The sequence below is a fragment of the Diadema antillarum genome, unplaced genomic scaffold, assembly GCF_040938485.1.
Source record: "Diadema antillarum isolate AM-2024a unplaced genomic scaffold, OU_Dant_1.0 scf00000103, whole genome shotgun sequence".
In the NCBI taxonomy this organism is placed as follows: Eukaryota; Metazoa; Echinodermata; class Echinoidea; order Diadematoida; family Diadematidae; genus Diadema; species Diadema antillarum.
Genome location: NW_027270992.1, coordinates 6,818,877 through 6,845,768, shown reverse-complemented (window position 1 = coordinate 6,845,768; position 26,892 = coordinate 6,818,877). Strand labels below are relative to the sequence as shown.

The window sequence follows — 26,892 nt, the reverse complement described above, 5'->3', positions numbered from 1 at the left end:
ATGGATAACCGACGCCTGATCGCGATCGTCGCTGTCGTAACGCTTTGCGTAGGTATCGGTGTCGGCGTGCTGATCGGTTACTTCTCGGCTCCCAGCGGCAGTGGAGGGGACTCAAATCCTGAAAACAGACCGGCGGACGAGTCGATATCGGAGCGGATTCTGAGCGAGATTCGAACTGAAAATATTCGCTCCAACCTGAGGTGAGAAGTCGAAGGAAAAAAATAGTATGCCAAAACATCAATGTAAGCTACTATTTAAAATTTCTGGTTTTCATTTCAGCACCATTCTGTAACTCTTCATATTTATCATTATGATTGACACGTTGCCTAGCTATTGTATTTGTTTTTACTTTGATAGTGCGTTTGCACAAGTTCCTGCAAGTCTTAATGTGATGCATAGTAATTGTTACTTTGTTTGTAAGGTTTGGAAAGAAATCAAATTGCAGTATAAGACAAACCGAATCTATCAACGTGGGATGACTGTCGCAACATAGTAGCTCCATAATGGTCGCATCATCGCATATCATGACAGATATTACGCTAGGAAGCCCCACGTGGCCGGTACGGCGGCCGATCGGGAAGGGGCCGAGCATATCAGGCAGACCTGGCTAGAACAAGGCCTGGACTCGGCAAGATTGGTCCCTTACCAGGTCTACCTACAACACAGCCCTTTGGCAGACAATGACGAACTGGCAAACAAGGTATCAGACTGATTTGTTATTGAAGTCAAAGGGAACGACTGTCCAAACTGATTATATTCCGTAAAGGGCCAGATGTATTATCTTTTTATTTGATTTTGACTTTAAATTTTGTTTGCTTTTAATTGCTTTCGTAGAACGATATTAGCAAAAGAATTCAAGTACAATAATATTTTATTTTTCTATTTGATTTCTTCACTATTATCATTATCATCATTTTACAAAAGGTGACGAGGAAGTTTGATCTTAATTCATATAACTTCATCTGAGACTTTTAAATATGTTTTATGCATTAGCCATTTACTTTACTCTCGAATAGGATTACAATAACTGATCCTTCTTGTATAATATATGACTCTGCCAAGAACATTCTTCATGACAGACACAAATTAGTATTGACAAGTTTCTGCTTTGGGGTCGATGATTCAACAATTTGAGGTTTTTGAACGTGTTTTATTGAAATGGAGTTAATGGATATGGTGTTATGTGATTACATTATTTTTTCCCGAAAGAAGTATAGGATGTTGCAATGTTTACCATTTTCGTATCCTACACGTACCGAGAGCAGAACGCGCTCGCTCTCTCTCTCTCACTCTCTCTACAAACGATGCTTTCATTTTATGTTATATTTTGTAACCCATATTGAATCCTTTTTGATAACCCTTTTTGTGAATGGTTGAACCCTGATTACAGGTGCAAATCATCGACCCTGCCAATGGAAATGCCGTTTTCACGTCAGCTCTCAGGGAGGATCCATTTGGTGAGGAGGAGCTAACGCAGGACGGCATCCCCGCCCCGTACAGTGCTTATTCCGCTACCGGTGACGTCATGGTCAGTATAGAGATTCATTTTATGTACAGAGTAACTTAATTGTTACAGCAAACTATGTCTTTGCGTTGTGGCATAGTTGTTCGAACAAAAACGAAAATAATATCGCAAAACCCCCCACTATATCATATCATAATATTATGTTGAAGATAGAATTAGAAAATTATCATGGGCAAAAGTGCCTACTTCATAGTCAAAAGTGCCTACTTTATAGTCAACACGTTATCATTTCATATCTAGTATTAACTTCATGGCCAGTGTATTCACCTTGAAGTAAAATAGTTTTTGAACGAAAATATACATCCTCTCGACTATGATATTGGTCACGTTCAGGGATATATAACTCCCTTGTTTTCTGAAGGAGGTATTTCATGAGCTCTTTCATATAACAAATTGAATAATGCGGAATTCCTTTTATATTAATCGTTCCCATATTGAGACAGCACGTTGATAGTTTGTAGTCTTCTTAGCTAACTATGATTGCACAGGGTCTTAATCAAAGTTATAGAACTCCGTAACTTCTGAACGGATCACCTAACTTCTCTCAAACCACACTGATATGTTCTGCTAATGTGATGTCGGCATGCACTAAGTCCACATAAATTTGGGTAGATTTCCTTTACACGTAGGACCTATACACAATCATGATCAAGTTTGGGTTGCTGCAAGCCTGCATGGTCATTGCGAAACAGGAAAAAAATGGACAGACAAAAATGGTGTGGGGGATGGTACCAGTAGTTCTATATGGGTGATCACAATAGGAAAGGATGAAGAGGCGCGATTCAGAGTATTCTTTAGTGGGTATGCATTCCATTACTTGACTTTGCTTCTCAGCGACACCTCTCTGATCCTTTGTGACGTCATGTAGATAATGTTTCAATGGTAAATCTATTCATGTCATCACTGTTTCTATTTTCCTAAATGCAAACCCAGGGTGACATAATGTACGTCAACTATGGTCGAGAAGAGGACTATGAATACATCATAAACGAGCTGGATCCAGGTGCCAACTTCACCGGCAAAATCGTTCTCTCCAGAATTGGTGGAACTGATCACTTTATAAAAGTTAGTTTCAGTAATTTAATATTTGATTTCAGTTTTTGTTTTTCTGTCATTAAGATATGATGGATTTTCAGCCAGCTCTTTTTCGTAACTGAATACAATACAATGACAATTAGGCTGACGACGGTAATGATGGTATGTAACAATAACAGCAACGATAACACCGACAAAAATGATGATAATTATACTGATTGCAATTTTCTTTTAACTGATTGATTTTCTTTTAACTATGTAAAGCAAGAAATAGCAAAGAAATATAAAATATATTACCTAAAAATATGAACGAAAACATAACAAATCATCGGAACGCTTCCGATGGGAAATTACTCATATACAAAAAGGAAAATGTCGCATTTTCACAGGCTTTGTGTGATCCTTTTTTCTCCTCTACACCGCGTCCTATCTTTAAACAGACATTTGCACTACAAATTCAGCGAATTATGTCAACGAGAAACAAAGAACCAGTTCATTTACGTCTCTTCATCTTCATTGTATATCTTTGTCTTTGTTTTGTTTTCAATGCATAGCCCCCTATATATACGGGAATATTATCGTGCAGATTAAGATGATAAGAAAATATAGGATATCCTCTAAATACATGGATGTTTCTTATTAGGTAACAAGTGAAGTATAACGGGAAAGCTTTTATTTTGCATTATCTGTTAAATCTTTAAAATACCCCTTAACCCGTTGTACTCCCATTATGATAATGCTATATATATATATATATATATATATATATATATACACTCAGCAAAAAAAGTAAGTTCCCCCCTAACATTTTTGGATATATCTCAAAAAGTATTTTACGGATGTTCATAATTCGAACGGGAATGGATAGGGAATTTCATTACTCATAACATGAATGGCATATCATTGCCACCAGATATCATTATTGGTGTAAAAAAATCGCATTTTATGTCAAAATGCATGGGAAAAAAAGTTGCACTTTAGGCCACAGAGAGCATATTGTATACATTTCCTATGTAAGTTATCAAATGATCTTTTTAAATTGTGTAATTTTCAGGAATTTCTTCAGGTACAATGTGCTTCCCTATTAAACAGATGTTATGCATACTTTTTGAACAATAGGCCTTCTCAATATGAAAATATTGGTAGAAACCATGTGATTTGTAATTCCAATTCAGGTTGATCACATTAATGTGCCTGTGGGCATTTTGCATCATGCCCTCAAGTTGTAGATCAGTTTGCTGAGGGAAATGGCATCGAACGTATGGAGTGGCCTGCAAGATCCCCTGACTGTAATCCAGTAGAGAATCTTTGGGATATCATTAAGTGGAAAGCGAGCAAGAAGTTGAAAGATGACACTTCACTGCAAGAATTTCAGCGCATCTTGCAGAGAGCATAGACCAACATTGAGCAGCGCCAAGTACAAACTTAAGTGAACAGTTTGAGGAGGAGATGGCGGCTGGTCATTGCGGGTGGTGGACATATCAATTATCAAATACTTCACTATATGCTCATGAAAAGAAAGAGATAGAGAAATATGCAATAACCCACGCTTAAATGTTCAGAATCATGAGTGATTGTTTGATTATTTGTGTAAAAGTCATTGCCAATCACTAAAGTGCAACTTTTGTTTCCATGCATTTTGACATAAAATCCATTTTTTCACACCAATTATGATATCTGGTGGCAATGATTTTCCACTCATGTTATGAGTAATAAAATTCTTTCTCCATTTCCGTTTGAATTACGAAAATCGGTTGAATACTTTTTGAGATATATCCACAAATGCTAGGGGGGAACTTACTTTTTTTTTGCTGAGTGTATATATATATTATTCATACGATATGAATGATTATTATGTCTATTCGTGTGCATATTTACGAAACACTTTAGACCATGATGTTTGTGACGCTGTTTAGGAAATTGTGTGAAATGTTCAAGTAACATTCTTTTACAGAAACAATATCATAAAGTTCTCCGCATGTTATCATAAGGTAAAGAAGACAGATATCGCTGACTTACAGAAAAAAGAATGGATTCATCAACAGGTCGATGTTGCAGAGAAATATGGCATTGCTGCGATGCTGTTTTATGCCGACCCTGGCGACTATTCCGTCCCACCTGATGTAGGTCTCCCTTATCCGGATGGTAAATTTCTACCCGACACTGCTGTGCAGGTCGGCTCCATCAGCAGGTACTTTGGAGATCCCTTAACCCTGGGCTATCCTGCTAAAGGTAAATGCCTTCTCTAATATAATTATGTGTGTGAGTGTGAATGTATAATGTATTGGTGTTCGTATGTTTTTGTGTTTTATATCATTATCATAATCATTATCATGATAATCATTGTTTTCATTATAATCATCACTACCATCGTTTTTTCCATTATCATAATCATTGTTATCATATGGTGTGTTGTAAACAAAAAAAAGGTTAATGATAATTATTCAATGAATTTATAGCAGGAAAATAAATAACTCGACGCAAGAATTTATTAATGTGAATAAAAAAAAAAAAACATGTTCCCCCCAATCTTTCCTGTCGTTACGAAGGTACTGAATATCGTACATTTTACTAAAGGAATACGGTTAATTACGATTATTGTGATATTTTGTGTTATTTAAACAATAAACGCAATCGTCAACCTGGATTATACGCTGCATAACCATAGACACATTTTGCAAACAATAAAGAATTCAACATACGTTAATTAAGTCCCTATCATAGAGATCAAAACAACACCAGAAACAACAAGAACTAATATTCTTCATGTTCTTGAAATCTTGTAACTATCCTCATAGATAATTGTGGTGATAGGGGACGAACACATCGATTCCCGAAATTTGTGTTTTTGAAACATCTCTATTAAGCTGTTAAACAAAAAGAAAATAATAATACCAATATAACTATTCTCCCACAAAAGATTTTGCACACCGGAGACTGCTAAATGAGACGGACCTGCCCAAGATTCCAGTCCAGCCAATCAGCTTTCGAGATGCCTTCACTTTGCTCAGGTAAAGGTAAACCTTTCTGTGGCGAAAATAGTACATTATCGAATTTTCATGCGCATCCGCGGAGAGTACCGTGGTAGTAATGGCGATGAAAATGAAAAGATAAACACAAGTTGTAAGATTTTATATTAAATTTTTCATTCAATCAGCAAAAGTTCAACCGATATTTTGACGTATATATATTATAATTATACATGATATGGTATGCATCATGTGCATTTTGCAACGTATACTACCAGTATGTTACTCGGGTGACAGGAAATATTTGTAAGCGTATTACAGGTCCCTGTTTCGGTATGTTATCACTTATCCTCTTCGTCTTGCTGATTTATATTCATTCATTTCAATATTGTTGTCATAATATGTTGTTTGATAAGACCTCAACGTTATGATCTTGGGACCTGTGTACAATACAAACTTTGTTGCAGCTTTAGTAGGTTCCTCACATTTTGTTTGTTGGTTCCTATTCATTTTCGCTTCTCAAATCAAATCAAACGCTTACAAATGAAAAATGAATAACATCAATTTTACAAATTTAAGCCAAACATAACGAAATGACAAAAGAGCAATACAAAACAAAAGTGCAGTTTATACTACATGCATAACAAAAATCTTTGTAAAACATTTATAGTTACATATGATTGTACAATTGTATTTTCTCTTGATTACGAAGTTGTATCCTGTCTTATGTTCTGTTGATTAATTCTATTTAGTAGTATATACTTTTGTTGAAATGTGGAACGATAAATCAAAAAGTGAAAATAAGTTTAAAAAAAAGTCGATTCGTTTACATTGTACTTCGACAGATATCTTGCCGTAGGCTTTCACCTAAGAAATTGACAACGACTAACAAAATGAGGATTAATATATAACTGCTTTCAAAAACCCAGAAAAACAGACACGTTGGTTTCGACCGATCAGTGGTAGCAAGAAGTACGGCATGTGTAGCTCTTACGCACTCAACCACAATTGCACGGTATGTCGACTCACGGTATAGGTGACTAATATAGCAAGAAGCTCCTTGGATACGCTAGCGACGTTTTAGATAACATGAAAAAAAGAATAAAAATGAACAAAAAGAGTGGGAAATAAAAGTGACAGTTTGGTTCCCTTTTAAAATTTCTTTCCCTTCCAATGACTTTAATTCTACAAATCTGTCCAAGAGAAACGTGGGTTAAAATAACATCTAAATTTCTTATCTATGGGTCCATTAGAGTCTTACCTCTGTGTTTACAATGTCCCTATTTCTGCCGTTTGGGTGTTATACCACCAAATTGGTTGACTAGCACCAATTCCATCATCCCACAATGTTGTTCTTGATCGTTGTATAAGGTCTGTGAATGTTAGGTCATTTTGTGCTGTGCTGTCGCAGCTGTAATATGTATGAGTCCATGGGCCGAGAGCCGAAAGATGGGTTATTGGTACCACCAGAGGTGGCAAAACCTTTTTGGTGTCATTTTGTTTGTCGGGCATAGATATGCTTATCAAGCTTTGATAGCATTTCCAAATGAGTAGCTTAGTCATAATAAATGAATTTTTAACCAATTTGGTCTCGTTTTTATATCCCAATACTTCTGAATCGAAACTAACCGCTACACAAATACGAGCACTGCCTTCCGTATGTCCACAGGTGTTCTGTTGTAAACGCGGTGCGCTTAGTCTTTATTCAAGGCAGCGAAGGGAATATCCAAAGGGTTATGATGTCCACAGCTGTCACGAGGTGCGCTTAGTCTTTATCTAGACCAATGTACCGCTATCATATCTAAAGTTCCTACAAACGGGATTATCTATACTATTTTTATACCACCCTCTCAACAATACATCAGTTTTAAACAAAAATCACTCTGTTCATTCACAACATTATCAATTATAATGTATTGTAGTGTACCGGTACATTGTTTTTGCATAATCTTTAATTGTTGGATAAAAATAAAGCGACATTGGCGTGGTAATAGCGTTTTCACCGTAGCGTTTTCACCGGAAAATGATAAATAATTGAAAAATACGCTAAAATTCACGAGAAATTGCTTTGTTGTTGTTGTTGTTTTTAGATAAAGGGATATACACTGTATTATAAGCTTTGGATATTCCCTTCGCCGTCTTGAATATTAGACTAAGCGCTGTGGACATCATAACCCTTGGATATTCCCTTCGTTGCCTTGAATAAAGGCTAAGCGCACCGCGTTTACAACAGAACACCTGTGAACATAAAGAAGACAGTGCTCTTCTTTGTATAGCGGTTGGTCTTGATTCAGGAGTACAGGGATATAACAACGAGACCAAATTGGTTTAAAATTCATTTATTATGACTAAGCTACTCATTTGGAAATGCTATCATAGCTTGATAAGCATATCTATGCCCGACAAACAAATGACACCAAAAAGGTATTGCCACCTCAGATGGTACCAATATCTGGCCTGGCCCATGGACTATATGTTTAATTGCCCAAGCATCTGTTTCTCCAAAACTGTTGCCGGTTTCAGTGCCATGGCCGGTCCATCCCCTAAAGAAGATTGGAGAGGCGGACTAAACAGCACCTATCCAGTGGGTCCCGGATTCAGTGCCCCATACACGAGAATGTAAGTTTTTGTCCCATGCGGAATTATTATTATTATTATCATTATTATTATTATTATTACTATTATTGTTATTATCATTATTATAATGATAATTTCCCTCGGGGATTTCAGAGCTTGCACATGTACATGGGCAAACACAAAACATATCTAATTCAGCGTAACAAAATTAAGATCAATTATAACACAGAGACAAAGCACAAAATAATGAGAGAAAAAAATATTGTTACGTATCACGTGTAGCCGGCTTATGCTAAAACAATATGCAAATAATTATGATTGTGTACCTCTGTGATATACTTTTTGTGGCAGTCTTGTGATCCCGTTATTGTCAACAGAATAGTTAAATTTGGTTGTTTGTGCGTATTCTGTAGGAGGACTCGCGTGGTTGTAAATTCTGTATCCGACTTATACTGGACCTACAACACAGTGGGAATCATTCGTGGTGAGATTGAGCCAGGTGAGTGTTTCCATGGAAACGAAGGAGGACTTTGGAGAGCTCAAATGCATGAATAAAAACCGTATCCCAACTTAATCCATCATAATATGACCAGGTGACGTTTTTAGATGTATTACACGTGCAATAGTCTTGTAGAGTTAAAAACATCATTTCAAATATTTTATCATCTTCGAAGTTCACGGGATCAAACATTATTGAAATATCCATCGGAGAAATCAAAAGTTACTCTTGGTGACAGGGCATTTTTGTACGCTGCACCAAAATTATGGAATAATCTCCCTTTGTTTGTAAGACAAGCAGTTACAATTAATGAGTTTAAGGCCAGGTTAAAAAGTCATCTCTTGAAGTAATGTATTTTCTGTTTGAATTTCTTGTATGCATGTCATTTTGTAATGCGCAGTAGAGTATATCATTATAGTAGCTGCACAATATAAATGTCCTTTATTATTATTATTATTAATAGTTATTGCAATCACCATAAAGGCAGACTTAAAACATAACGATACAGATAGGCCTTTATGTATACAATAGATAATGTCGCTTCTAAAGGCTTAACAATATTGACCCTGTTCGAAAGTTCCACGAACAGGACAAATTAATTGATAAAGAATACAATAAAGAAGTTACTCGGCATGACTAAAAGCTTCACAAAATTTCCACCCTGAAGTGACATCTCTGTGCACTTTTCAACTGGCGGAAAGGTTGGTCTCCATCGAGACGTCAGTACTTCTTGGTCGCTTAAAACAAACAATTTGGAGAGATTTTCAACCTCAATACACACAACATACCTTCTATAACTAATGGTCGTCATACCTATTTATCATCTACCTTTCCTTTCGCTGATCCCGAGTCAGATCGTTACGTGCTCATTGGAAACCATCGCGATGCGTGGGTTCTTGGATCCGTGGACCCGACCAGCGGAACGGCGTGTCTCATGGAAATATCACGTGTGTTCGGCATGTTGAAGAAAGAAGGTGAGTGTTTTGTCTGGGTATCATCCATCATCGATGACAAACTGGTTTATCAGTTTGTGTTGTTTGTCATAGACTCGGGTCTTCAGCTCCTAAACGCACGTATCATGAATAATAGTATTATGAATGATATCATTATCAGCCATGTTCATTAATCCAATTTAGTTCAAATTCAGTTCAAATTTATTTCATATTTCCATTTTCTCAATGATGACATTACAAAATTATTGGCAACAAAACAAGAGTACAAAATATATACAATCATGTCTTTTGATTGTAGAAGAAAAAGATAAAGAAAATATACTTGACACAAATGTACATGGTCACATCGTATGAAAATGTCACTAGTAAGTATAAGAAATATGATGGGGCCTACATAAAAGCTTTAAAGCTTGTAAAACTGTAGGTTCCCGAGTTCATAGGCATATGATTTTACACGGAGAACGGATATGTTTGTCTTGACCAACAAACATTACACCAGTACAAAAAAATAGATGAGTAATAAACTAATGAACCACATAGATATCGCACAAACCAGACTGCATACAAATCTCGCAGTGTTTGAATAACAAAAATGCTGTATTATTAAAAGATGTATCGGTACCATGAAATAACTTAAGTAACTTGGTGCTGCGGACAAGGACAAAAGACTGGGAGCGTAAAAAGGTTGCTAAAGGCTTGGTAGTGTGTATCCACTAAGTAATAACTGTTTTAATTTGCGTTTGAAGGTGAATAAAGATAAGGAAGAAGTGATATCTAGAGGGAGATCATTCCAATATCTGGGTCCAGTAAATATAATTGTCTTCTTTGCAAAAATAGTGCGAGTACGGGGAAGGTGATAGGCGTCACTCTGGCGAGTGGGATAACAGTGGATAGAACGATTCCTTTTGAACATGTGGATAAAAACAGATGGTAATTCATTAGTTGTTAGTTTATACATGAAAATTCCGAGATTATAATAAAATAAGTCTGAAATTTTCAGAATTCTGTTTTGATGGAAAAAACAATTGGTATGGGCAAAATATCCGGCGTGGTTTATGATTCTTATTGCACGCTTTTGAATACGGAGAAGGGAATCTAGTAATGAGTGAATTGCATTTCCCCACGCCAAAACTCCATAATTGAAGTGTGGAGATATTAAACAAGAATATATACTCTGCAAAATATGAACAGGAAAAAAATGTTTTAGCTTATTCAAAATCCCAATATTTCTGGACAAAATTTTACTTACAAAATTAATATGAGTTTTCCAGGATAATTCTTGGTCAATCCAAAGCCCTAAAAACTTTGTGTTATTAACCTGCTTTAAACATAAATCATTTATTTTGATATCATATGGAACAACATTCAAAGAATTACTAAATACCATATAATGAGTTTTTTCTATGTTCAAGGACAATTTGTTCGCATAAATCCAGGATTGCACGGACTTGAGCTCAGTATTCATCATATTTATTAATGCATTAGGGTCTCGATGTGAAAAAAACAAGCTTGTGTCATCGGCGAAACAAATGAATGACAAAAATTGCGATGATTTTGGAAGATCGTTTATGTATACTATAAATAAAAGTGGGCCCAAGAGGGAGCCCTGCGGGACTCCACATGAAATAGGCTTTAATTGCGAATCATGGCTATTGATATTAACAAATTGCTTTCTTTCTGTTAAATAACTCTTAAACCATTCTAAGGGGGTACCGCGGATTCCATAGTGACACAATTTATAAAACAAGATTTCATGATCTATCGTGTCGAAAGCTTTAGAAAAATCAAGAAAAACTCCAATTGTATGTTCAAAACTATCTATAGCATGAGCTACCTTGTCTATAAAAGTAAGTAAAGCATGGGTTGTGTTGTAATGTTTTCTAAAACCAAACTGAGAATCCGACAGAATGTTATGATTTGTGAGAAATTTTAATAATCGTGTGTAAACCACCCTTTCGAGAATTTTAGAGATTGAAGTCAACAAAGAAATTGGTCGGTAATTATTCACCAAATCTTTCTGTCCCTTCTTAAAGATAGGGATAACTTTTGCGACCTTCATCTTATTGGGGACTTTGCCATTAAGTAAGGATTGATTGAAAATGTATGTAAGAAGAGTAATGATTTCGTTAAAAACATTTTTTAAAAGAAAATTTGTAATTCCATCATATCCTGAACTTTTTTTATCGTTCAAATTCTTAATAATATCTATAATTTCTTCTTCAGCAATAGGTTCAAAAAATATTGATTGAGAATTCCTATTACCTAAGTATCTATAAAATTCAGTTGATGATTTCGGGATTTTACTGGCAAGATGTGGACCAAGAGTTGCAAAATAATCATTGAAAGATTCCGCCATATTGACCGGGTCGTTAATCTGGCGGCCGTCCACTGAAATATATTTAGGAGGATCAGTATTGTTTTTATGTTTGAGCGCCTCATTAATCACCTTCCACGTACTCTTCACATCAGATTTATATTTAACAAACTGTCGGGAAAAATAATTTCGCTTGGCTATACGTATTATGGATGTCAATATATTCCGATAACGAACATATCTTAATTTGTTTAAAGGGGATGGATCTTTACGATACTTATGAAAAAATTTATTCTTGCGGTTAATGGACCTGAGAAGAGATTTTGTAACCCATGGTTGTCGTGGTACTTTTTTATAATTAGAATGGTGAGGTCTTCGGAGAGGAACACAAGAATCATAATTAGCAATCAAAATATTTATAAAATTTTCAAAGGCTAAATCAATGTCGCTTAGACTGTATACGGTGGACCAATCCTCTGAACTTAATTTCTCCCTAAGTTTATTAAGGTTGGATTCCGACATTACACGAATACCTGGGTTATGAGTGTGAGAAGCATTAGCAGTCATAAAACTGGACACAAGGGCGTAAATTGGGAAATGATCAGTAACGTCAGAAACTATTATGCCAGATGTAATGTCAGAAAATGAATCATTTACAAAAATGTTGTCAATAAGAGTAGATACATAATCAGTTATTCGAGTCGGTTTCCTTATAAGGGGAATAAATGATTTCGACAACATAAGATTAAGAAAATCTGCGCATAAGGGATTATCACTGTAATTAAGGAGATTGAGATTAAAATCACCCATGACAAAACATGTCTTACTGTCAAAGTAAGTGTTCGAGATAAGGCCGCAGAATAAATCTAAAAATTCAGCAGGCCGGAGCTTGGGGGTCGATAAATCTCCCCAATTATAATATTACCTTTGTTTGAAGTTTTGACCTCGATAAATACACTCTCAAATGTATCTGACATCACGCTGTATTTTTCTAAGAAGACACAGTCTAAATTCTGTGACACATAAAATCCGACTCCCCCACCTTTCTTCCATGTTCTATTATTTGTTATGAGTTTAAAACCGTCTATAGTAAGCAGCGAAGAGGGTGATGTCTCCTTCATCCAAGTTTCACTGAGCCCGATAATATTATATTTGGATTTTAATATACTCACAAAAGAAAGAAATTGATCAAAGTTTTTATTTAAGCTTCTGATATTAAAATGTGAAATAAACAGTTGATTTTCGTCGGTATGAGTGGGTGAAGTAAGCTCATCCTCTGTGTGGTAGTGAGTGAATACATTTTGGACTGCTGTATCGCTACAGTCAAAATCCAGTCTTAATTCAGGAGTTTGCATATTTAAGAAAGTGACGATGTCGGAATCCTCACCCTCTTCGCTGTCTACTGAAATTACTGGTGTCATATCAGCAAATGACTGAGGATAAAGGGTGGCAACTGATGCGGCATTCGAGTTTACAGTAGTATTTGAATTCATCATTGTGACTGATACAAGGCAGGTGAATATGAAGACAGGCTGTAAACAGGAAATAACTTCTTAAAAACACATCTGCTGCTTGGTTTTATAGGGAGACAAGTGGGAGAACATTCACCCTGATAATAATATGGGAAAAGAATGTCCAATGGCCATACATAAAACAATGCATGCCAAAAATTCAAAGGTAACTGCACCAGTATAGTAAGTAGGGAATGAGGTTGTTGCTAGGCTATATGAGGCCAGAATTGCACTGAAGAGTTCAGAGAAGCGAATGCCAGAGCAAACAGACAACAAATAATTGGGGGTGAACAAAAACACCATAGCAACACATTTATGCCTACACAATGATAACAGTTTGCAGAGGGTAGGAGGCAAATTACGTAGAGGAGTCAGAAGCACCGGGATGACACATTTTTGCATAAACATTGATAACAAATCACTGAGAGGAGTCGGAAGTACCGTGGTAACACGTCTTTGCATGTACAATAACAAATAGCTGAGAACAGGTAGTGAATTGATTTGCGAGGTCAAAAACACCGGAATAATGCATTTTTGGATACACAAGGATGACAGATTGCTCAAAGCTGATGACAAATTGATAGCGGTCGAGAGCACCGGCATAACACATTTTTGCATACACAATAGGAAGTTCATTAACACTGTTATGTAAATTTTTGTGAATTTCGCCAGGAGAGAAAGCACAGTGAGCATGCATAGAACAATGTAAAAAGGTATACCGAGTACTGTTTCTTTACATAGTGGATATGGTAATACAGTTCTCAGTTCAAATCTAAACATACGAGTGGTTATACGTACGTTCATATTATGCACTTGGCACAATTGTGAAAAATCAAATCAATATATCCAGGTAAGACAGATATTGATGTTGCGTACATGGAATGTATGTCAAGGCAAAATGCAAACACTGCTGAGCACATAACAAAATCTAAGTTGAAATGAACATCAATCGCTGTGTCGTGTGCGTACTTAAAACACACAGAAAGATACATAATCAATAAAAAATTACTTACATACATGTCTTCTTTAGACCGTTTTCTCCAGATGTTACCCGCAGCCACCCTCCCTCCCTCACCCTTGAAAAATCCCTTTGCAATCAAAGTACAGACATTATTGCGATTTACTTCTTTTCGCATTACGTGTAAATTATAATTTTGTTATCATTTTCATGGAATTGTGAAGAAAAAAGACAAAAGGTTATAATAGTTTCAGTCATAACACAGTACAGACTATTTCATGTCGGATATACTATAATCACAGATTGCGATAAAAAGCATATCACATTTTACAGTCAGGGAGACTACCTATTTTGAGGGAAGATTGAAATCCCCCAAAAGAGGGAACATTGAACCGCGAGTAGATGTTACGTAACGGAGCGACGCGATATGGTCAGAGCGAACCGTTACAGATGTTCTTTTTCCAGTCGCTATGAGAATAATTCACCGAGAGGGAGAGAGAGAAACACGTACACACACGCGAGCGTACACACACGGAGGGTCATCCGCATCGAGTTGGAGGAAGGATCGTTGTGTGTAGCTATTTTTAGCGCTCCTCTCTCTCCCCCTCTCTCCTCCATCGTTCTGTTGCTGCGTACCCGTGATCAGTGATGATGCTGATAAGCAAAATCCCCAATCACTTACCTTTCGCGACCCCCATGGCAGAAAAAACAAAACAGCAAGTGAATTGACCATGCACATCGACAGTGTGTTGTTGGAAGGCGGAGCATGGTCGTGCAGACCTATGTTTTGATCGAAGTTAGAGCACGAGGAAGAGACATGCAAGTTTGAAGAACAACAAAAACCTTCACAAGACAAGACTAATAGTGAGAGGTAATTATCATCTATTAACTCTATTTCAATTTCAACTATTTTAGTTAAAAGCATTTAAAAGCATATGTGATTGTGACGTGTTGATCAAACATTTCTAGAGACAAAGTGAGGGTGGATGTCGCAATATAGTTCCCTGGTTCATTACCGTGATAGTGTACGTGTGATGTTGCGATGATCTAGATGAGGTAACCTTGTGGTTGCATGAGGCTTGTAACTTTTAACCCAGTGAGCATGATCGCAAGAGAGCAAGAAAGTATGAGGACACTGATGGTCATGTAGCAAAAGAAAGAACCCCGGAGCTCCGGCGGTCCGCAGTTGACGTTCGACGGCTGTGCGAGAGCTCCAGCGTCATGCAACCTATTAGAACACCTACGGTGGCGGTCCTCTCTTGCTCTTTTCATTCGGACATTCCACAGAAATACGGGCAAACCAGGAGTTTAGGGGACCGGACTATCTAAGTTCAATACCAGTTCTCACCTATTCTAGATCATTTGACGAAAAAATAACTGAATTGTTGATAGAAATATCGGCAAAAGCATGACAGGCTACCACAATTCCCACAGACGTTGAAGCTCAGCGGTAACAGCGCTCACGTACGCACGGTACGTGATTCATGCATAGCGCATTGCAGACACACACACAGTCCGTCCCTGTGTTTCGTTGAATAAGAACGCCTTGAAAGAAACTATGACACGGAGATTCAAAAAATACACTTTGGATTCGCGTTTTCATCCTTCAATTACAAATTTTCCTCACTATATGTGAATATTGATTTTTGGAGGAGATAAACTTTATTTATTCATCTTTCATTGGGTGAAATTTCAATATCAACATTAAATGAGGATTTTTTAAGGTGAATTTTTAAAGACATGCATGTCAAAACGATGCAGTGATAGCCATTGACTTTGTACGCGTCGAGCTTCGGCCAGAGACTGCGGAAAGGTCATGAATAATTCATTAAGTCCAACTTTCCCGATTTTTCGCGAATATCTCCATTCCCTAAAAATCGGCTGTCTCCCTGACTGTTTTACATGTTTTTTCTCCAATAGCCGAGTACTGGGACATAATGGGAAAAAATAGAGGAATTAAGAAACATTCTTCCTACCAGTAAACAGACCAAATCTGTTGAACAGTAAATTAGATCATTACTTTTCAATCACATAATTTAAACGTGTTATGAAGTCAGAGGTTAAGTTCCAGTCGTAGCATAGTGCAAGCCATCTCGTGCTGGATATGGTAGTCTAAGATTACGAGAAAAACAATTTTCCATTTGCCGAATATTAGAGCAGATGTAGAAGAAAGAAAGAAAATGTAGAGGAAGACGCTTACTTCCAATCAATATATATACCAAATCTGTTGGGCAGTAAACTTCCGAGTTCAATCATTGCCATTCAATCCCATAAACGTATAATGAGCGCACTGTTTATATTTAAAATCAATTCAACCAAAATGAATAATTGACTGTGTGAGCCGCTGCATCGGCCTCATACACTTAGTATAATTGTTGAGTGCTTTGTTTGAATAACATGACATAATGTTTGAATAACATGACACACAAAAGAAGGAAAAGGAACGAACACAACTCGTGGTAGCTATTTGAAATTTGCGAGTGGTGCTATGTCAGTGAGAATAAATTTACGTAGTTGGCAAAAGGATTCGGAATTGTAACTCAGAGGTGATAACAATAATAATGGGTAATAACGGGTACTTTGGAAGAAAGAAACACTAATGTAACTGATAAGAGCTTTGATGGGTACTAAAGCTTACCAATCAAGTCGCAAGAGGTGTTTTAACTTAAAGGCGCACATAGGAGCTGAAGATCGCATGAGACTCGCGGCTTTCAGTTTCAGTCACGGTACAGATTCCAAGTCGCAGAGCCTTTTTCTTTCCATTTAAGGAGTACTTCTGTGCCAGCTAGGTATATCTTGGTAGAAGCGTTTTTTTTTTTTGCTTTCTGAGGTCGTAGGCCGTTTTCGCGAGAAAGCTTCTCCTGGCTTTGAGGGCAGGGGGCAGATCCGTGCGGACCGTGATCCGTCGAGATTCCTGACCGGGACCGGTGTTGGCTCGCGGCTGGCTGTTTTGGCGCTGGCGCTGGTCAAACGATTCAAGAACACGATCCCTGTCGCGAATGTAGACGAACTTTGCAATTATGGCTCGTGGAACAGGGTCTCCAGATGGGGCTCCGTTGGCCTGGCCGGAAGCAGCGTTGGCGTTGTCGCGTCGGGGGAGCCGGTGAACGTTCACGAGGGCAATATTGGCGTTCAACATAATATCATACATTACATATAAACATACATAAAGATAAGCCAATCACAATGAATGGATGACATGGCAGCATAAGAATGCATGGGTTGGGCTCAAGGAAGCAGAACATAAGAAGGAAGCATGCATAAATTTTTATTAAGAAAGCAGTATTGTAGTGCAATTACATTGCCATATTTCTGAAATATGTAAGCCTCTATGTCAGATATCTTACAGTATAATCCCATTTTGGTTTTTCAGAATATTAGTTTCCCTGCTCAAGGACCACAGTAAAATAAACATTACTGTGTACAGTAGCTCATTGGTAATCGAGTGTTCTCGCTTTCTCTCTTTCTATTTTGTCTATCTGTCTGTCTGTTTTATCTTTATTTTCTCTTTCGATTTCCCTTATGACTCCTTATGCCCCTCTTGCTGTCATTCTCTACCTGATAACTATACGATATGACAAACACCACAAGGTTGGCGTCCGAGACGTACTCTGATGTTCCTCTCTTTTGGGGCGGAAGAGTTCGGGTTGATTGGCTCTATTGAGTGGACTGAGGTGAGTCAATCAGAACTGAATCGAGTCCCTGCATGGTTATACACTACTTTGCATATCGTATAGGTATTGTCATAGGCGAATTTAGAGCATCGTCCACATAGCGCGGAAAGAGTCTCGGATTCGCTTTCACCTATATAATTCCAATGCTTACGATATCATCAACTTCAGACTCCTTGTACCGTATGTCCCCAAAGAGTTACACTTGGACTTTCTACAACCAGTGGCGGATCCAGAGGGGGGCGCAACCGGCGCACGCCCCCCCTTTATTTTTCGTTAAAAACAAAAGAAATAATAAAATGAAATGAAACCCGGAAGTGGCACCAGAACTTTTAGTCAAGGCCCCCTTTTACAGAATTCTGGATCCGCCCCTGACAACGATATCCTTAAAATAGAGATTCGGTGAAACTGCAATTTCTGGGTATGAAACAATAACATATTACCTACATCCTACATGAAAACCACATTCGATTTGCTTCAGTGGTCACAGAGAAACGAGAATCTTTGCAAAGCATGTCGCAAGTCATTTTCCTCCAAGTTTTGTAAGGAGACGCGTTGTCTCGTAAATATGAAGTTGTTAATTGTGTTCTCTCACTAAAATAACTTCCAAATAGTGACTGCCTTCTTCTTTTCATTTCTAACTAAAGGAATTAAAAATGAATTATAACAAACGGATGAAGATATTTGCGTTTGGCAAACATTAGTAAGGTGTGAAAATTAATGATCAATTAAAGTTATAAGACTCACTGAAGACAGAACTGAGGTCTTCACCTGAACCGTGTCTACCATTCTTATCTGTCATACCATGCAGTCCTATGAGGGACAAAAAGCAATCCTAACATCATAATAAACCTCCGTAAGTGAGTTGACCTACGTGCTAGCCTATATTGAGGGATTATATCCACCGAGAATCATAGGCTTTTTGTCTTGACGTGATTCGTTTTTTGCCATTCGTTTCGGTACCACTTTGGTACACTCCCTTGATGATTCTATAAGCTTGTGTTTAGAAGAATACTTGGTCGATCAAGCCAGATGGTGATTACAAGCACGAGTTGTGATGTCCAATTATAGTCAATGTCTTTGATGTCACTCTATCAGATTCCATTCTGCAAGTAATTCCTTCAACATTGATTGTCTTCACACAGGAGTTCAACCGAATTCTCGCCGACAGAGCTGTGGCATATCTCAATCTCGACATCGCAGTTTTTGGTATGTTTTCTTTGCGTGTTTAGTCACCCCACTGCATTTCCTTGTTTTCCTTTTGTCCTCAGGTTAACAAGCATTAATTTGAAAAAATAAGTATCAGAAGTGACTTAGAAAATCATGAAAGCATGGATAAAGGCAAACAGGTTCTAAAAAGCGTTATGCTATAGGAAGGATTATTGAGAGGATTGCGATCATAAAGATAAAGTAACAGGTTTGGTTTGAAACCACGAACACAATTATTTCAATTAGTTACTTACCTCTAATGCTATATTACACAGCGAATCTAAGTGCATAACATCATTTGTAATTTTTATATGTTCTGTGGACGAAAACTGAGTTTAATTGAATTGCAGTGACTAACCCATGACCAACTAGAAACAAACGCATAGGTCTTGGACAGTCTGTGAGAATCTCACAGGGAACAGGTTAAGGTACAGAGCGATAGATGCAACAAGCTTCAAAATAATGAATAGCATTATTAAATTAAGTTTTCCAATTGATTTTAACACTTGTTTGGCCTCTATTTTGAAAAAAAGGACCACACAAAAAGAAGGAAGGCGGTAACAGAGGAGACACAAACAAAGTAGGTTGAAATCAGTCAGTTTGTTTTAATGTTTCTTAGCGGAGTTTTACCACGCGCTGCCCGTCATTAATCTTTTTAACAATGGGTATAAAACCACGTAAAGTTTTCACACACATTTGCTCACATACTTTATTCGCCTGCTGATGCCGCTCCAGACACCTTCTATCTCCGGGCATATGCCACGCCCCATCTCAGACCGGTTGTGTACGAAGCCGCCAGTAAGGTGAACTAGTCATTTCATATTGATTTAGGGCGTCATCGAAGAAGGTAACCGTATATCCCCCTCTCTATCTATCTATGTCTGTGTGTGGGTATCTGTGTCTGTCATTTATTATTCAATCTCATTCTAGCTTTATTACTATACAAATAGTAAAATAATTATGCACATAAGTACTCAGTATGGTTATCAATATTTATCATGATTATGTTTGCACGTTCATATACTTGTGATATAATACGCACAATCATCTTCGCTGTCTATAGCAGCAGTCGCTTTTTATTGTCAAGTCATATCTTCAAATCGGATAGGATATAAGAAATATTTACGCCCATCAAAGAAATCACTGTATTTCTTCTTCTGTGAATCATAAAAAAAGCATTTAGTAGGAAAGATAAAACGTTGACAAACAAAACTAATGTGCCCTGTGCATTGATTTTCGCGTTCATTTCTTTTCGCGCCGAGGAAACAGGATAATATTCTCTATCGCTTCGTCTCTTTGAATGTTTCATTTTTGAGATCCCAAGTCTAAACGCTTTTATTTTTGTCCATGAATGATATGTCTCATAAATTGAAAATACAATGTTCTATGTATACATACAACAGTACTTTGGATTGAAATCATTCAACGTAATGGGCCCGATTCGGAAAACCCTGATCTCCCCGCGTGAGTTGTTCTTTTTTTTTTCAATGGCAACAATTTTAATCGTAACCATGGTAGCACGAAGGTTGAAATAAACTCAGTGTTTATTGATTGACAAATTGCCCTACATCGACGTAAATAAGCACTGAATTCTCATAAATTTGAATAAAGCTCATATTGCATACACTGAATCAAAAATGCATAAAGTTACTCTTTTGTGTACTTTAATTACTAGTACTAATTTACCAGAATATATCAAAAGCTAATGTCCCGAAAACAACTATAAAGCTTATCATAAAGGGACAAAAAGATATTTGAAGGGCACCCCATCCTTCTCCATCCCAAAAGGAAATCTTGAGGTGTTTATCTTTCTTCATAAGCGGACATGATATGCCCTTGTTAATGTACTTGCCTTATTTGAATGAAATTCTAAAAATGGATCCAAAATATGAGCGAATAGGAAATCAAAAGAAAGAAAGGAAAAACCACAGTTATCAATTGTGAAAGTGCGTATTATACCTGTGTTTATGCGTGGGTGTATGTGTACAGCCATGTAAGGCGTGCTGATCATTAGCCTTAATGAGTTAAAGGACAGAACGCTGCACTTGTTTCCCTGTATTAACTATTGATTGTCAACGATTCGATTGATTCATACATCACTGAACAAACTTAAGGGAAGAACACTAAAAGAGTTAGCGAGAGAGAGAGAGAGAGAGAGAGAGAGAAAGCTGAGTGCTTATACATTGAATTGGCACTTTTACTTATCAGTCTAAGAAGAGATCATTGCATAAAGCGACAACAATTAAGGGTACACTTTCCTTGAACAATAGTCGTGATTTCGTCACCATACCTCAATATCTATCTCTCACAAAGCGTGTATAATATTGGTGCTGGGTCCGACTACGTGGGCTTCGAGAAACGAGTGGGAGTACCCTGCATAGATGGCTTCTACTTCTATGATAGGGTAAGGTTACGTCTATCAAATGATTTTAAAGAGTCTCCCTATTCTATAAGGGGTGTTATATTGTGAGGAGCATTCCAAAACATATATATCAGTTTTGTATGAATCGATCTACTAGAGTATTGTGTACTGAGAATCAAAGAAGATATATACTGTTAACATATATATATATATATATACTATATATTATATATATATATTTTTTTTTTCATTTTATTTATTAGGTTCCCCACACAGATCATACAGTTTATTGTTTACAACATCCATCAATAACAATGTGGAGTAACACATAAATTATAAGTTATAAGTTCAGTATATATACAAAGAGCATTTACATAGCAGAAAATCAATTGAAAATCAATTGAAATCATTCTAAAGGGCACGACCATGAAGGCCGAGCTGAGCAGGGCAATCCATTTGTTTGTCTTCAGTTGTATATTCCAGGTGTATTGTATTATTGTTATTTTGTGATTTTACGGTAAATAAACAAACAAAGAAATAAACAAACAAACCACTCCTGAAAGACAAACCAAACAACTTATCCTTCGCTCTACGCACATGCAAACACACACACACACACATACACAAAATCACTCATGACAACCCATCCTCGGCAGTCCACACAAAAACTGCAATTTGACACATAAAGTCGGGTTGGACAAACACACAGTGACACACACAGTGACACACACACACACACACACACACACACACACACACACACACATATATATATATATATATATATATATGTGTGTGTGTGTGTGTGTGTGTGTGTGTCACTGTGTGTGTCACTGTGTGTTTGTCCAACCCGACTATATATATATATAATATTATAGTATTATAACTATGTCTATATATATCTTTTTTCTTAAAAAGACGACATAAAAACGACGTAATTACATCCGGTGACACGAAAAAACGAGAAACTTCACACAAAGCTGTGACTTTCTGCATTTGATGTCAATCTGTTTTTTCAAATTACCTGCGACCCACACCTCTTACAATGTCTTAAGTACTTAATATTACAGGTGTAACATGCAAAAGCAATCACTGAAAAAGTTATACATACCAATCGTAACAGTTTATCGATTTGAAACCGGTCATGCTACTGCAGGACACGTTGCAGCTGAGCTTCTATTCCCTGTATCACACGGCGTACGAGACGGTGAGACTCGTCGAAACCTACATCGATCCGGAGTACAAGTTCCACCAAGCGATCTCTAGAACTTTCGGAGAAATGGCGCGAATCATGGCCGATTCCCTCGTGTTGCCGTTTGACGTAACTCTCTACGCCAGTGATCTTCGAGGAATGTATTTACGTCTCAACGACAGCTCTCAAGCTCAAGATATGGCGGAACATGGCATTTCAATGGGTAAAATTCATCCAAGGAAATATAAGCTCTCTTTCGAAAAAGAAAATGAAGAGCTAACAACAAACCATTAAATTGCAGTTGGAGGAGCAGTGGTAATTATACTTTGGGTCTTAGAATGAAAGACATGGTGACGGTGCATTAAAATCATGATTAGGAGAAGTGACATAATTATCGCTGTGAAGGTTATGGAAGTATAATACAGACTTCGAATCATCTCCCCCCCCCCTCCTGTCAAAGTGCCCCCTGTAAACGTGTGTTGCGTAATCTTTCTTAGTGTTTAACAATATGTTGGAAATGAAGATTTTAAACGGGCAATCATGAAAAATCAAAAACAAGCAAGGAAAAATAATGTTACTTATTTAGAATTCGCACTTTATAATTTGCTAAACTTCATAAAGCCTTCTGCATTATATTGCTTTGGGTTAGCAATTCGATGCAGTGCACACAAGTTGTATAGTTTAGTTGGATAGCACGAGATGTATGCATCGCAGTGTTTTTTCTCGAATGATGAAACAACTATACTGTTCATCCGTCTGGAGCATATGGTTTGTTTGTTTTACTTATTTGTATTGAGACGAATCTGCTGTATCCCAAGGTATTTTTGTCTTTTCTGTATGTTTTTCAGATTTTGGTCCTATCTTTGCATCCATACTCCTTATTTCGATCTTTACACTCGGTTCAAAACTGGGACCTAACTCTTCATAATTACTTCTTTAGCATGAAAAATGCACAGAGCCATAGTTAAAAAGATTGACCGCCATATATCTGTTTGTAATCATTTATAGTGCATAACTTTACTTTGTTGTATCTGTCGATACTTTTTTTTATCATTGAGAAATAAGTAAAAACTTGAAATTGAAATTGAAATTGATTTGAATTCTTTTTTCAGAGTCTCTGGAAAGAGCAGTCTTCGAATTTTCAGATGTCTGCGATGACTTCCAGAATCGACTGTCTTCAGTGGATACCACGAGGTAAAACTTTAAAGAGGAATTCAGAAATATTCAATTCAATTCAATTCAATTCAATTCAATTCAACTGTATTGTCCGTTACTGGAAACTTGTTTTGCTTGCATGCATTCTGTTTACATCGATACATCGATACATCGATACATTATACGTATACAAAGCACACGTAAAACCTAGATACATAGACGTGGTAGACATACAAAAGATATACAGCAATACAATATCACTATCATTGTCAAAAATACATATATCATTATAAAAATATTAATATATACGAGTCAACATTGTATTGGATGTGGTGTGCATATAATATATACGGGTGCATAAATATGTGTCAATTGATAATAACTACATGTATATAAGAAATTTAAACAATACAAATGAATGCATATTTATGTAAATAAATTGTAGGAAAATAATTATGAGGGGCAAACAGATAAAGAGAGATAAAGAGAGAGTGAGCGAAAAGCTACAAATATGCGATGTGACAAATGAAAAAGAAGTCTGTGTAAGAATAGCTATTAAGCTATCGTAAGGTGGAATTAAAAATTCAGTTAAGCATTCAAGGTAATAGACTATATGGATATAATACCTGTAGTTTTGCCCATTTGGTTGATCCATGAATGTTTTCATTTTGACTTTTTTTTCGATCCCCTTCAAAGCTTATTAATCAGTCTGTGAAGGTATTCATGTGTGCATAATAGGCAATGTGTCATAATTTGCAGTGAGTGTATACACTCTAAATTCGTTGGATTAATCTAATAGACCTTGAGGAGGGACAAATCCACATAAGATGACAATTTTTAGTCCAATTGATTTAAAAATCAAATCAATTAGATTTTAAATTACTTCTGTATCAGGGAATCACAATCTTCAAGCCACTGGCTTTTTCATGATTGTCCTTGCCATCTGATTATTGTACAAATATTGGCTATATTGCTTTTATGAAATCAATGAATTGAATTGAATTGAATTTAATTAAATTGAAATTAATAGTCTTATTTGAATTTGTCCCTCCTCATGGTCTACTAAATTGATCCAACGAATTTAGAGTGTATAGAGTGAGACATAATCATCATAGGAGCCAAAGTATAAAAGTGGGTGTTCTCTAAACGTTTTCCCTCTTTTTCCTGCTGTCTCCTTGTACAAGCACTCTTGCCGTGAGACAAGTCAATGACCAGCTGATGCTTCTCGACAAGGCTTTTCTCGGGGATCTTCCCGGAAAGGACCGGCTAGACAGGTATAGATGATACGTCCACATCCCCTGCCCACAGCATGGTATATATATAGATGGCTACTTATATAGAGGGAATTAAGGGTATACAACGAAGTTCGCTTGGTGTTGTCTTGCGTTTATACCAAGAATGGACAAAGTTTTGATGAATATTCCAGTGACTCAATTTCAAATATTGCAGTACATGTACTTTGCTCTCGGAACTAATTAATAATGTTAAAACTCCTGTCACATGTAGTCTATGGACGTCGTTTCGAGCTTGCCTTTAAGAAACTTTGGGCGGAGTTTCCAACAAACAAAAACTTAACAACAATAACTAACTCCCCCCCCATATCTTGCTAATTTCAGAATGGATATTGACAACAGAAACGGTGCACTTTTACACCAAACACGAAAGATACCGAATATTTAGTTCACTGTTCACGATGCAAAACTTGAGTATGTGTTTGTGTGTGTGTGTGTGTGTGTGTTTGTGTGACGTGGTCAGTTCGGGTCACTGAAATCTTTAAGTCTAAAATTTTAGTGGTTCGAAAAAAATATTATGTACAATATAGTGGCCCGAAAAAAAGTACAAGTTACAATCCACGTTCAATCTTAACAGAACCAACAAAACATTTTTTTTTTTTTTTTTTGGTTGGCCAATTTTAGTTGTTCCGGGTCACTGCTAATGTCGATCCAATATATTCATACTATTCATATTCATGTCATTATTAATATCATTATTATTCAATCTATTATGTATATTCATAATCTTAACACACATCATTTGTCTCCATGGGTTGGAGACACGTTTGCACTATGAAGCATACCTATATAGGCAATTGATTTCGTTAATTTGTAGTCCAAACTCCTCCTCAAAGTCCCCAATATCAGCTGTGGATGAGCGTGCTCAGTGACGTCATGAATATTACTAATTAGCCATCATAGAAACCATGACACTGTATGAGGTAGTTCTGCATTTAGATCTACAATACTGTAAGTGAAATGATCACAAATGAAATGGAGTGCTTCATAATTTCTGTGTCTTCATTCTGGCTGTCATATTTTTCTTTATTTTTCAGAAAAGAATTATTACAATCAAAAAATTTTGTCAAAATAATGTTTCAAAACGAAAATGAAAAGAGAAATAATGGCTTGATATCTAGCCTATGCCTTATATGTTTTTATCCTTGGGACCATGTTTTCTTTTGTTCCAAAACAGTTCCAATATCGTCTCTTTTTGTATCGAACGTCATGAGATGCATTTACAACAAAATGATTAAAACTTTATGATTGCTTATATATCGAACCTGACGACTAAAACGCTTACTAAATTCTTGTCAGATACAGCGACTGCATACAGATGTAGCAATGCATGCAATAAGTTGATTCAAGTAATTGGAAATAATTATTAATGTGTATTTCTACTTCTAGCTACAGGTCACTTAAATTTCGACACGCTCGTGAATAGGCATGATTAAAGTGGATTTATAACTTTCAACAGGCACTTGGCGTTCTCGCCTCGCGAAACATCTTCTCGGAGCGACGAGGTGGTCCCGTCGGGAGTGTTTCCGGGAGTCATTGATGCTCTCCAAGACATCGACGATGATCCCGACCAGTACGGTCGATGGAAGGTTGTCGCCCAGCAAGTCGCTCAGCTCAACCACGCCTTTGAGGCTGGTAGCTCCGTTCTCAGGGATGTCACCAAATTTTGA

The 26,892-nt window shown here is 36.9% G+C and overlaps 1 pseudogene; it reads left to right on the top strand.

Moving 5' to 3' along the window:
* LOC139718968 (putative N-acetylated-alpha-linked acidic dipeptidase) lies at window positions 1–26,892 on the top strand (annotated as a pseudogene).